Below are 12,724 nucleotides of genomic sequence, written 5' to 3'. Positions count from 1 at the left end.
CTGTAATTATAGAATGGTTGAAGTGAATGATGCAGCTGCCAGGGCCTTTTTGGTCCTGGCCTCAACCTGGTGGAATGAGCTCTCTGAAGAGCTAGGGGCCCTGACAGAATTGTCAACATTCCGCAGTGCCTGTACAATGGAGCTTTTCCACCAGGCGTTTGGCTGAGACCAGGTCAGGAAGATTGGTTCCCTCCCCTCACGGACATATGGAAAAGCTGTTGGCCCGGATGCTCGTGGAAGCTACCGCCTGGAGGGCTGACGGTAGTACATGGGGGGACGGTTGTACATGTATGGGATTGAAGGAGGGTCCTGTAAATAGTAGTTTTCCACCATCTGGGACCTTGTTAAATTGGTTGGGTATGCCAGGAGTGGCAGTCAATAAATATAAGTATAAATAAATGAATGATGAAAGCTCCATCAGCAGGATAGGACTGGAATTGCAGAAGCTTTTCCTTACACTGGCTTCCATGTCTCCAATCCCAATCACTGCATACTCAAGCATCTTTTAAGGGGGAGGAGAAATCATGTTACTACTGTTAGAATATGCAAAATCTGTAGTGTGCATGATTCAGAAGGATATGAGTACTATCTTACAGGGAACATTTGAAGAGATGTATAGATAGCATATTTAAATTATAAACTTCCTGGTGTTTTTCAAGTAATTTCTTCCTTTGTCCTGATTGGCTTAGCTGGTGACTTCCTGCTCTTTTAAATGCACTTCCTCCCTATTTGCTTTCAGGTGATGAAAAACAGTCAGGTAGACTGCTAGGACTCTCTCCTTACAAAATTGTTTCAATTCTCAATACACTATATATTCTTTAACCATTGATTTACTCTTTGGTCTATTTAAACTCTGCCAACAATCACTACATGTGAATCAAAAACAAAAAAAGTGGATCATAGCACAGTCCCAAGCTGAGTTATACTCTTCTGAGCCCATTGACCTCAGTGCATTTAGAAGGAAGTATCTCCACTTAGGATTGTCTTGTCAGCCAGTTAGGAACTATGCTGCATTAGCCTGGTTCAGGCCTAACTAAGCATGCACTTAAGGTGGGCCCCCCTCACTTCTGATTGTCCAGTAGTATTACACAGTCTATGTTGTCATGCAAGTGGGTAACAATGAGCATAAGACTGTTACTAATGCTAGCCATGGTCACCCTGGGTGTGTAAGTCCATGGTCATGATGAAATTGGGAGCTCATAACTCATTTGCCTTGACAATATATGGTATGAGTCACTCCTGGAGCCCCCCTCAACCTACATATTTGATATGAGAATCCAGGAAGAGAATTGAACCCACATGCAACTTTCTAGGTAATTCACTGTGTCTGTTTTTATTTTACCTAGTTTTCAGCATGTGTATGCATGTGCCTTTTATTTTCTTGGACAAATGACAGTGTTGCTTTTATTTCCCTATGCCATGAGTACTTGGACAGAAGGCAAGGTTTATAATTATAAGAAGTAAAGCATCCTAAAATGAGCGTACAGATGAATGAGGGAGGAAAGTGTTTCTTCCTCACCTGGGCTGAACACTAAGAGCAGAAGGAGTGATTGAATTCCGAAGCATAATGAACATTGAGGCTGAGAAATTAACAGGAACTACCTGAAGTGAAATGGCCAAGAACCAACTGCATTTTTATTTGCCCTGTTGATACTTTTGTAGACTGAAGAAAAATACACTGTGACTGAATCACTGAGGGAGCTGATAATGGGAAACAGACCCTTTCACCCTTAGGTCACTGGTTCAATTAAGTTTCAGGTTGCTGGTGACTTGAAATCTCCGACAGTTGATGGCTGTTTGATAGTCTTTTGTGAGCTAAGCCCTGAGTACTCAAGACAAGTTTCTAGTGGGAAGCACCTGAGGAGCACTTACAGTAATAAAGCCAATGCACTAGTCATTATGCAGATTGGAGCCTTTTAGCAAAGGCCCTTTTGCTCTCCAGAAGCAGCCTGAGAAACCTGGGGAAGATCTTTGCATTATGCCACCACAGGGAAAGAAGGATGCAGAGCTATTATGTTAAATGTCACAGCCTGCTATCCTGAAAGAAGCAACAGTGCCTTTACCCAGTGCAGTTCTGCTTCTTGCAGCCAAATAAGTCATATATGGGTGCTACTATATTTTGCAGCCCCAGCTTTTGATGCCAAAGATTTCCATTTAGTTCTTACTTTTCCATTGTGCCATCCTCTATTGAGGATGACTTTTGTTGTTGTTTCTACATGACAGTGTGTTTGCTTTTCATCCTATGGAATCCACGACATAAGTGGAATAAAATGCTGTAAATCCATTAGCTAGGAACACTAGCCATGAAAAGGTTTGAAGCATAAAGGCTCACTATTTTTTGGTTCTATGCAAAAGGACATATTTCTACACCTCTTAACTGTGTGCTTGTCAAACCACCTATGAATGGAGTTCAAAGTGACAGCCAGCACGAGGTTAAGAGCAAAAGACTCTAATCTGGGGAACTGGGCTTGGTTCTTCCACATGCAGCTAGCTGGGTGACTTTGGGCCAGTCACAGTTCTCTTAGTGTTCTCTCAGCCTCACTGACCCCACAGGGTGCCTGTTGTGGGGAGAGGAAGGCAACTGTAAACTTCTTTGAGACTCCTTCAGGTAGTGAAAAACAGGGTATAAAACCCAGCTCTTTTTCTTCTTCCAGAATGATTACCTGCTCTTTTTTTTTTTTAACAGGATGCCATATTGTTCTTCCACTTTTATCACAATCAATTTAAAGGTTTCCATTATACCTGATAGCCTCCAGAAATATTTCAGGTTAAACATTTTTAAAAATCCTGCCATTCATACCTTCTGTTAATGTTGGAGCGAGCCATTACCATATTGTGCAAGCCTCAGGAACGGACTATATAAGATACTGGGAATTCTTTAAATGGAGTTCAAAGGGAAAGTATATTTTTCTTTAAAAATCAAGCACAGAGTCCCAGATTCTGATCAGCATCATTGCTGTGAGGTGAAAAGGAAGCTTAAGGCTTCCTGCGTACCCAACTTGCTGGGGGGTAAACGGTAATGACTGGGAAAGGCACTGGCAAGCCACCCCGTATTGAGTCTGCCATGAAAATGCTAGAGGGTGTCACCCCAAGGGTCAGACATGACCTGGTGCTTGCACAAGGGATACCTTTACCTTTAACCCTATTATATCTCAACTACCTAAAGAAGTATTGTTTGTTACTTCTAGCTTCTGGAGAGCAATTGTCTATGTCCTTACCATAAGGAGAAATGACTGTTATTAATTAATTAATTTATCCAATGTATTACCCACCGCTATTAAACAAGTCAGCTCATGGCCTGGTAACAACATAAAAGATCCCCACAAATAAAACATTAAAACCCTAACATAGTCTGACGGCAAGAATAATAAATAGAAAGAAAACCAACCCCCTCCTGCCCCCAGCCAGCATCTCAGGGAACACTCTCAGGGTGCCAACTATCAAAGTACAGAATACGGTAAAGTAGAAGGGCCCCCAGATCTTTGGCCTCAACCAAAGACATGGAGGAAGAGCTCCATGTTGCAGGCCCTGTGGAACCACAAACTACTATCACAACTATTTGGGGAGGAAGAGGCATAGTAATGCTTCTTCATGGCCAGAGGACCAACATTCCATGTCGTTAGATTAAAGCAAGCAAGTTGTTAAGTGGTGATCCACATAGGAAACGTTTGTTGGAAATCATCTTTTTGCTGTGTAGTGTTGGTAAGCTCCCCTTAAAAATCAGGTATCTGCATTTAAGCTAGAACCTGCAAACAGAACTCAGTCCTTTTATGGCTATCAGCAGTGCTATTTGCAGGGCTGAGTTGCTGCATGACAGTGTATCTGCTGATGCAAAGAGAAAGGCGAGAAAGTTGCTGGCAACAAAGGTTCGATAAAAAAATTAAAACATGATTTTAGTTTGGTGGTATTGATTTAATGCAATCAAGATAAATGCAATATGAAACCTTGTTAAAATTCTGTTCCTTGAATAAATGAATAATTTAATGCGGCAGCAGTTCTGGTAATTTTGACAGGGTAGTTACAGTCCCCATATGTTCTTGAGATCTCCTGAATATTTTAAATAAACATTTAATTACCACGCAGTGAGTCTGAGATTTGTTATTAGAAGACATGACAAAAATAGAGATAAATCACCCCAACACTGAAGCTGTTGACAGTGGAATCACTCGTGAAGGCCACTATTCCTTTTAAAACCAGGGCTTCCAGACATTAGGCAGACAGTTAGTTTTCTGGACTGATGCCCCTTGGATAAGTAAAAAGAAGAAAGAGGAACTAATTTTAAACTGTCAGGCCAGAGGGTGGTCATTTCCAGCGGTATTCTTCATAGACCAAGAACAGGGCAGAAGATCCAATGCTCATGAGAAATTCAGGGCATGTCTTATACTTGAGCTGGATTTCTGAGTTTCGAAAACACATTTTGATTGCCAAGTGCAAATTGTTCAATGAGTGCTCTTTCTTTCTTTCTTTCTTTCTTTCTTTCTTTCTTTCTTTCTTTCTTTCTTTCTTTCTTTCTTTCTTTCTTTCTTTCTTTCTTTCTTTCTTTCTTTCTTTCTTTCTTTCTTTGTGTTAAAATTATGCACAAGGATGGATCTGGTCCAACTGGTGCATTTCAGGCCCACACTACCGCACTTGTTGACTCCAACAAGAGTTCATATTATAAAGGAGCATGAGAGTAGAATTCCTGGCATTGTTGCAGGGGAGCAGTTTTCCCTAGCCCAACAGAATTTGAAGGAGGCAAGAAGCTTCATTGCGTAAGTAAAATGGATTCTCAGCCAATGATGAGGCATATTTGGTTTTGATTTATTTGGCTGCACCTTCTCAGAGCAGGCTTTTCCTGTTGAGTGCTGTCCACCCAACATCCCTTTAGGCATTGCAGGATTAGCCCATCACTATTGGGAACCAAGATGAATTTTTTTGGAACTCTTCTAATTGGCTGTGGAGGGTGCCTTTTTATGCTAGTTTCATGTTGCCAGGGTAAAGGTCAGTTAAATACATCTGATCATGGACTGTATAGAAGAAGAAGAAGAAGAAGAAGAAGAAGAAGAAGAAGAAGAAGAAGAAGAAGAAGAAGAAGAAGAAGAAGAAGAAGAAGAAGAAGAAGAAGAAGAAGAAGAATTCTTATATGCTGCTTTTCAATACCTGAGGGAGGCTCAAAGCGACTTACAATCACCTTCCCTTTCCTCTCCCAACAACAGACACCCTGTGAGGTAGATGAGTCTGAGAGAGCCTTGATATCACTGCTCAGTCAGAACAGCTTCATCAGTGCTTTGGCGAGCACAAGGTCACCCAGCTGGCTGCATGTGGAGAAGGAGTGGGGATGAAACCCAGCTCACCAGATTAGAAGTTGGTATTCCTAACCACTGCACAAAGCTGTCATAAAGCCTGCCATGCAAAGCAGCAATTCTCCTCAGGGAAAATGTTGTGCATGATTTGAAGATCACTTGTAACTATGGGAGATCTCCAGGCACTACCAGGAGGTTGGCAATTCTAGCAAGACCTTAATTTTTTTTTCCTCCCAGGGTCAGAAATGGCTGCCAGGGCAAGGGGAAACCTGATAAGAAAGGAATCCTTATGCAGGCTGTGCACAGTCCTTGCACTGGATCCAGGTGTAGTAGCTCTTAGTTACGGATAGGTTGGTCCTGGGGATCTACTGGAATTACAGCTCATTTTCAGACTACAAAACTCAATTTTCCTGGAGAAAGTGGCTGCTTTGGAGGGTAGACTCTGTGGTATAGGACAAAGTCTTCTCCTGCTTGAATATCAGAATCCCTTTCCTTGCAACAACTTTCCTCCAGCCCTTTTCTGCCAGCAGGACTGTGAGAAGAAATTCTGAGAGAGGGGAAATAGGAGGAGGCAATGGGGAGAGTGCAACAGATTCAGGTCTTCCCTCCTGTTTATTTTCCATTGTATGTGAATTCAACAAGGTCACAGCAGACCAGACAGATGACCAGAACATTTCTCCGTCCCCCTGACTCCCCCCCAGGTTAGTTAATTTTATATATCTATAAATTAACACTGCCCCCCCAACTGGAGTAACCCCTCTCAGCCTCTGGAGTAACCCGGGGATTAGAATCATAGAACCATAGAATCATAGAATCATAGAGAATCATACTAGTCACCTTGGTGGAGGATGACTGGTCTAGGTGTTGATATTGCTTATTTAAACTTTTATTTGCTCTGCAATTTTAAGGATTAAGAGCTGGTTACACCATTTTCCATTCACATTGCTGTTATGAAAATGAGTGGCTCAAGGTCAATGTGGGGCAATAAAGCGTTCTTAGGATAGCACTGAGAATTGCTGAGGGTATGTTTTGTTAGAGCAAAGGGTTTGGCAAAAAGTTCAGTTCAAAAGTTGGTTCTGAGGAAAGAGCTGAAGAGAGTGACAGAGGATGTATCCTGGAAGGCAGGATGTATCATGGATGTATCCTGGAAGGCAGTAAAAGAGGAAGGGTGGAGTCTGTTCAGAAAGCAGGAAACCTCTGGATTTTTGAGGGTGATGGAGCTGGAGAAGTAAGGATCCTGGGCAAAAATGAGATAAAGAAGTAATGAATTTGCTCAGCTGAAATGGAACTGCTGCTATTGCAATATTGCGAAGCAAGGCCTCGCGAACTTTTTGAATAATTCATAGGAGACATACAGGGAAGTAATCCCATGTGACAGGAGAGTCTCCTTACATATAAAGGCAGCACTGTGTGTATTTTCTGATAAAATGTTAAATTGCTATACCACTGTATCCAAATTTGGTACTGTAGTCTGTGATGATGTAAATTATACAGTTATGCTGCTTACATTTAGGGGCATCCAACCATGCATGCCATGAGTATGTGCTACCCACAATGCTTCCAATAAACAGTTCTCTTTTTGTCTGCACTGGGTACCACACATATTTTCCAGTTTCAGTACGTGCAAATAAAAACCCTCAAACATCACAGTTTCATGTAGTGTGAAGCTGGAAAATATACATGGTGCCTTATTTAGACAAAATGGCGACCATACAAAACTGGCACATACTCCCAGTATGCTTGGTTGGATACCAAAGCATAACATCTGAACAGGATTAATATTTCAGCGGGAATGACTGGAGCATTATTTTAAAGAAAGAAAGCTGACAGCTTAATTTTACAATATGTTGCAGGAGCTGAGGATTATGTGTGTGTGTAAATAGCAGAATTCAGATCCAGATGAGGTTGGTGGAAATCCTGCTCCCTGCTTCATTATTATGGAGCTGCCATTTGCTCCTCTGAAGAGAACATACAACTGTTTGTGTATTTGCCCCAGTAGCAGCTTTGGGAGCTGTATGATATTTTAAGATATATTGTGAAGGATTGTGCCACACTCCTAGTTCAAATTAACCCTCTGCCCCCATGGTATTTACTAATAAAAACATGCTGAAGGTCATCTCATAGATATTCTGAATAAGGTTTCCAACCATAGCTGGCAGGTTACATGGAGTAGAGGAAATTGATAAGAACATACGAGAAGCCATGTTGGATGAGGCCAATGGCCAATCCAGTTCAACACTCTGTGTCACACGTTGGCCAAAACACAGGTGCTATCAGGAGGTCCATCAGCAGGGCCAGAACTCCAGAAGCTCTCCCACTGTTGACCCCAAGCACCAAGAATGCATCACAGTCCCATCTATCATGTTCCATCTAGACTTGTGACTGCCACTGATGGACATCTGCTCCATATGTTTATCCAATCCCCTAGAGTATCAGTATGTGGAAGAAGCCATTCTCCTCCTAGTCCTCAATTTCTCAGGGGTGGGACAGGGTGGCAGGAGGTTGGTAATTTTCTGCTTTAGGTGGGCAAATGAGACACCTTTTACCTTTTTAACCTTTACTTTACTATTTTACTTTTAACTTTACTATTGCTTTTAACATATCATTTAGTTAGATTATTGGTGCCAGCCAAGTACTAGTTCCTGAGCTGAATTCTGTGTGCTGTACCACACAACCCCTTTTTCCATGCTTGTGACATCCCTTAAAGAAGAAAAAAGCAAAACAAACTGGAAGATAGGCAATCTCAATGGGAAAGAAAATAAAATTCCTTAAGAAGTGAAACAGTTTAAAAACTGAGTATCTCTGTTGTGTATTAATCCATGTCCACTGCTTTGGATGGGAAATCTACCTTTTTGTTGATGGAGTACACACACACCTTATGATTTTATCTCTACTGATAAAATGTGTTTGTTGTTATCATTTCCTGTTCATCTTTGTGAGCTCCTTCTGCAACTGCAATAGCCCAAATCAGCTAAACAGCAACAAAGTAATTATGTTGCTTATGGTCTCTAGTTAATGATGTTGTTTAGATGCAGGCCTGCATCTTTATAGGCTTTCTAATTAGTTGTGTAATTACTGTTTAATTGCTTTCATGTGCTTGGGTTAGGGACCTGTTATTAACAGAATCTGTCTGTTTTGGAAAAAGTATGGGCTTGGTAGCAGGAAACAACTCCACGTACATTGAAACCCACTTACACTGAACTCAGATATAGTGAAAAATCAATTACTCTTCATTTCTCTTCAACAGGAGTGACATTTATTCAATTTATATGAGGGGAGTAAAGACACAGGACTCTGTTCTTCCACTAGAAGACAAACAGAGCTCCCATTGACAGAACCCTTCTTTTATATATAGGTTTTGTGATCTTTACATTACATGTTGTGGCTCAGCAAATTTTCACATGCAGTATTTTTTTAGGTTCTCTTAAAAAGAGATCTTGCTGTCCCTTCTTTACAGACATCATAAAACTCTCATATAACTTTTAAACCTATATTACCTGTTAGAGACACCGCTAAAGAAGAAGCATAGTTGACTGTCCTATCCTGGGCCACTTCCTTGACTCTTGATCTCTACAAATCTATGAAAGCTACCCCTTCTGGTGTGTGAACATTCTGTGTGACCTTGTGAATATGGTGGCCCAGTACCACAGAAAATAATGATGTTAAATGGTATAAAAACGTGTGTTGATCAATACAGTTATACCTAATTATGTTGCCTTTTTGATATAAATACATAACATGTTACAACAGTGTATGATACTACATGCATGGATTTATTCACAGACCATTTCCTACAACTGTGCTTAATCATTTTATTTATAGTGTCTTCTCATCCCAGCCCCTGCCCCACGTTGCCACCATAAATCAGTGCTTGAGAGTTTACATAAAAAGAATACAATCGAAATACTTTTCCCCCTCAGAAGCTGTTTCTTTATAGACACAGCAATGTGTTATCGCAGTTTCTGAGTCATGCTCATTCATTCAGTGCTTTCCCCCTGATTGGGTTATCAATCTTTATTCACTGCTAGAGGCAGTAGTCCCAGAAAAGGTGGATTAAGCATAACACCCAACCAAATGACAACTGCCTAGAAGAGATTTTTTTTTAAAAAATTAACCTATTATTTTAAAAGAAATACATCCTTGCTTGTAGGGAAATATGTGGACTTGACAACGCTTGACTAGAATGTCCTGTTCCTTCCTCCAAACATGAAAGCATTGCATATGATATTCTTCCACACCTTTGGTACAAGCTTTAGACTACTAAATAATCTCACAAGATTTGGAATATGTTGGGGGGGGGGGAGAATAATCAGTACTCTCGATTATCAACATAGAAGCTAAGACACGTTTGCCACAGATAAATTTCCACTTTGAAGCTCTATTTGGCTTGAAATTACTGCTCAGTCTCTTGCAGAACAATTACGATCGCAATGCAGTTGTTCTCTCAACTGCATGTTGTCGTAAATCTCCAGCTACCTGAGCTAAACAAATACAGCTGAGAGCTGTTAGATGTGTTTTCCCAGAGCTTTTCAAACATCAAAGAGGAAAACATCTGTATATTGAATCAAACTTCAGAGTTTTTTTTATATTTTACTTGAGAAATAAAAAATGCATGAAGTTCCCTCCAGAGATTTCCCACTTTAGGAGTGTGCTCAAATTTCACATCCATTTAAAGCACTTAACCCTCTGAGAGAACCACATCCCACAATATGCTCAAACCCTGCCTGTACCAAGAATTATGTTAAATCAAGGCACGCACCATCTTTCCTCTCATTTCTTTGTCCTGTCAACAGAATTTAGAAACTCCAGGCTCTGATCAGCTGTCACTTTCCTCAGAACGCTACCACTTGTCACATCATTTCTTTGAAATGTGCAAACATTTTAGCGCAGTTTCCCTTAAACTTTTAGGCTGCTACCCTGAACAAGCTCAGAGACAGACCCAGTGATTTCAGTGAGACTTAAATAGAATAAGGTGTTTTAAAATGTAAAGTACTCAGACTCTAATCTCACATGAAGATGAACCATTTGACTAAGAAGTCCTCTGTCTAAATCCTAAAGGGGTAACAACTGGCTGTGGTTACCAAATCTTAAAACTTCTAATCAGCTTACGATACATGATCATGCTCTTTTGTTTCTTTTAAATTTAATGTGTTGTCATTATGAGCCTTTTTTATTTAGCCTATTACAATTGTTGTGATTCCTGAATCAATCATTTTATGGCATTTGAGCATCATTTGTATATCATTTACATGCAACTGATAGAATATTGACTGTCAGTCACAGTAGCACTGATTCTATCAAATTAATATAGTTGAGGGGAGATGATTGCAGTTTTGTCCCAAATGGAAAATCCCCATTTCAGAAGCTGGGAATTTCAAACTAAAACAGTGTGTTCATGATTCTTTAGCATCTCTACCCTCAGCCAATGTAAGTGTTCTAACCTTCAGGACTGAATACAGCTGAGCCCTGGAAAACATTAAGATGATTGAGATGATGTGGTTTCAGAATTATATCTTTGTGAGTAATGTTTTCTGCTTCTTTGGTTTAGGATTTTTCGCATGCCCAGAGGAAGATATCTGTGCCCCATAGAACCTATGCTTAGTGTAACTGACATGCTTGGAAATTTAATATTCAGATACCCAATGTGCTCAACATCGAACCACAACCCAAGGTAAAATAGATGCTTGGTAAAATCATCCTTCATAGACATTCCATTCACCTTAATGCCTACTTAAGATACTGTGGTTTCATTGTTTGCTGCTTTGAAAGGATTTTTAGCTGAGAGGTCATTAAGGTCACTTGCTGTGCTGTTTTAGAAGACACAGATGGACATGAAACATAAGAAGTGCAAGACACATTGTTCTCTGAGAGTTGCTGAGTGTAGGATGAACTTCTGAAAGTGTGTCTGTCTGGAGGTCATCTGTCTGCTCTTGGGAAAAGGCATAAGAACATACAATTTGCCATGCTGGGTCAAAGCAATGGTCCATATCACTCAGCATTCCGTCTACTGTCAGTAGCCAACCAGATGCCTCCGGGAAGTTCACAAGCAGGGTAAGAGGGCAAAACTCACCCCTTGTTAATCCTCAGCATCTGGTAGAGAGGCATGTATTACAGTCCCTAGATTACATTTCCATGGATCTTAAGTCACAGATGGGTCATCTAAAAGTAATGTGGGACCTAGCCTTGAGGAAAGTCTCACAGTGTAGATAAATGTCGACATGCAACAGGAAACCTGGATGTTTAGCTTCAGCTATGAGACGTTTTAACACAACATCTCTTTATTTATTACAAATATATTTGTACGCCGCCTCTTTGCAGATATGGGCTTGAGATAGTTTGCAACAATATGTACTCAGTAGCAACAATACAGACATTTAAAACAAAAGAAGAGGATCCATGTTCAAGAGGGCTTTATAAGACACAGTCCTAAATAGAAAATGCAGAGAGTTTGAAATTTATACAGTAGAATCTTATGCATTTTGTTCAATAGAGCTTATCTCTAGGCATATGGTCATACCTTTTTACAAATGTGGCATTCACAACATTAGCATCTGTGCGTACATCTTCCCTGGCCCCTTTTGCCAAATTAGGCTTTGGGCAGCAATGTCAGGACTACTGCTGTCCCCCTCACCTTCCCGTGTGATATTGTAGGATTAGCTGGTTACTTTGAAATTACCAAGCAGGATTTTTTTTTAGGTTACTCCAGATTGGCGGGGGGAGAGATTTTTTTTGTCTGCTTTGTGATGCCACTGAAAATATTCATTGTCCTGATCTTTGACTATTTAGGCCATAACTAGTTGGCAGGGATAGAACAGAAAAAGAGAAGAGTTGGTTCTTATATGCCGCTTTTCTCTACCAGAAGTCTCAAAGTGGTTTACAATCCCCTTCCCTTCCCTATCCCTACAACAGATACCCTGTGAGGTGGGTGAGGCTGAGAGAGCCCTGATATTACTGCTCAGGTAGAACAGGTAGAACCCCAAGTTCACCCAGCTGGCTGCATGTGGGGGAGTGGGGAATCAAACCCGGCTCACCAGATTATAAATCGGTGCTCCTAACCATTACACCAGGTTGGCTCTTGGTTGTTCACAATGGGTAGGGATGATCAGCAAGCATGCTGAGACATCAGGAATGATGTCCTGCCCAGGACATCATTGGCTTTGCAATAATGTGGAGCTTGCAAAGGAGTGGCCCTTGGTACTGAGCAACTTCTTTCCAAAACTGCTAAGAAGTACTCCAGGGGCGGGAATGATACTTGGCACCTCTCAGCACATTATGTGCAATTGTGGATAATCCAATAACTGAGAGCATACATTGTATATATATATATATACAATGTATGTTGTATATATATATATTGTGTTGCTCAGATTAGCTAGTAAAATTTTGAATTTCTTTCAATATGAATTAATTATGAAAATGGGGTGGTTCAGAATTATCTTATT

At 40.6% G+C, this 12,724-nt stretch overlaps 1 long non-coding RNA gene across 2 annotated transcripts in view; it reads left to right on the top strand.

Annotated features, from left to right (window-relative positions):
• Positions 1-1,244: 1,244 nt before the first annotated feature.
• The window catches only part of LOC143844319 (uncharacterized), a 28,010-nt gene continuing 16,530 nt past the window's right edge, over positions 1,245-12,724 (top strand). For both annotated transcript variants that reach the window (XR_013233951.1, XR_013233950.1), the window contains exon 1: positions 1,245-1,313. This is a non-coding gene — a long non-coding RNA (uncharacterized LOC143844319). The remainder of the gene's footprint in view (positions 1,314-12,724) is intronic.

The sequence above is a fragment of the Paroedura picta genome, chromosome 9, assembly GCF_049243985.1.
Source record: "Paroedura picta isolate Pp20150507F chromosome 9, Ppicta_v3.0, whole genome shotgun sequence".
Taxonomy (NCBI): Eukaryota; Metazoa; Chordata; class Lepidosauria; order Squamata; family Gekkonidae; genus Paroedura; species Paroedura picta.
Note: the sequence above shows the minus strand (reverse complement) of the source record. Positions and strands in the feature narration are given on the sequence as shown.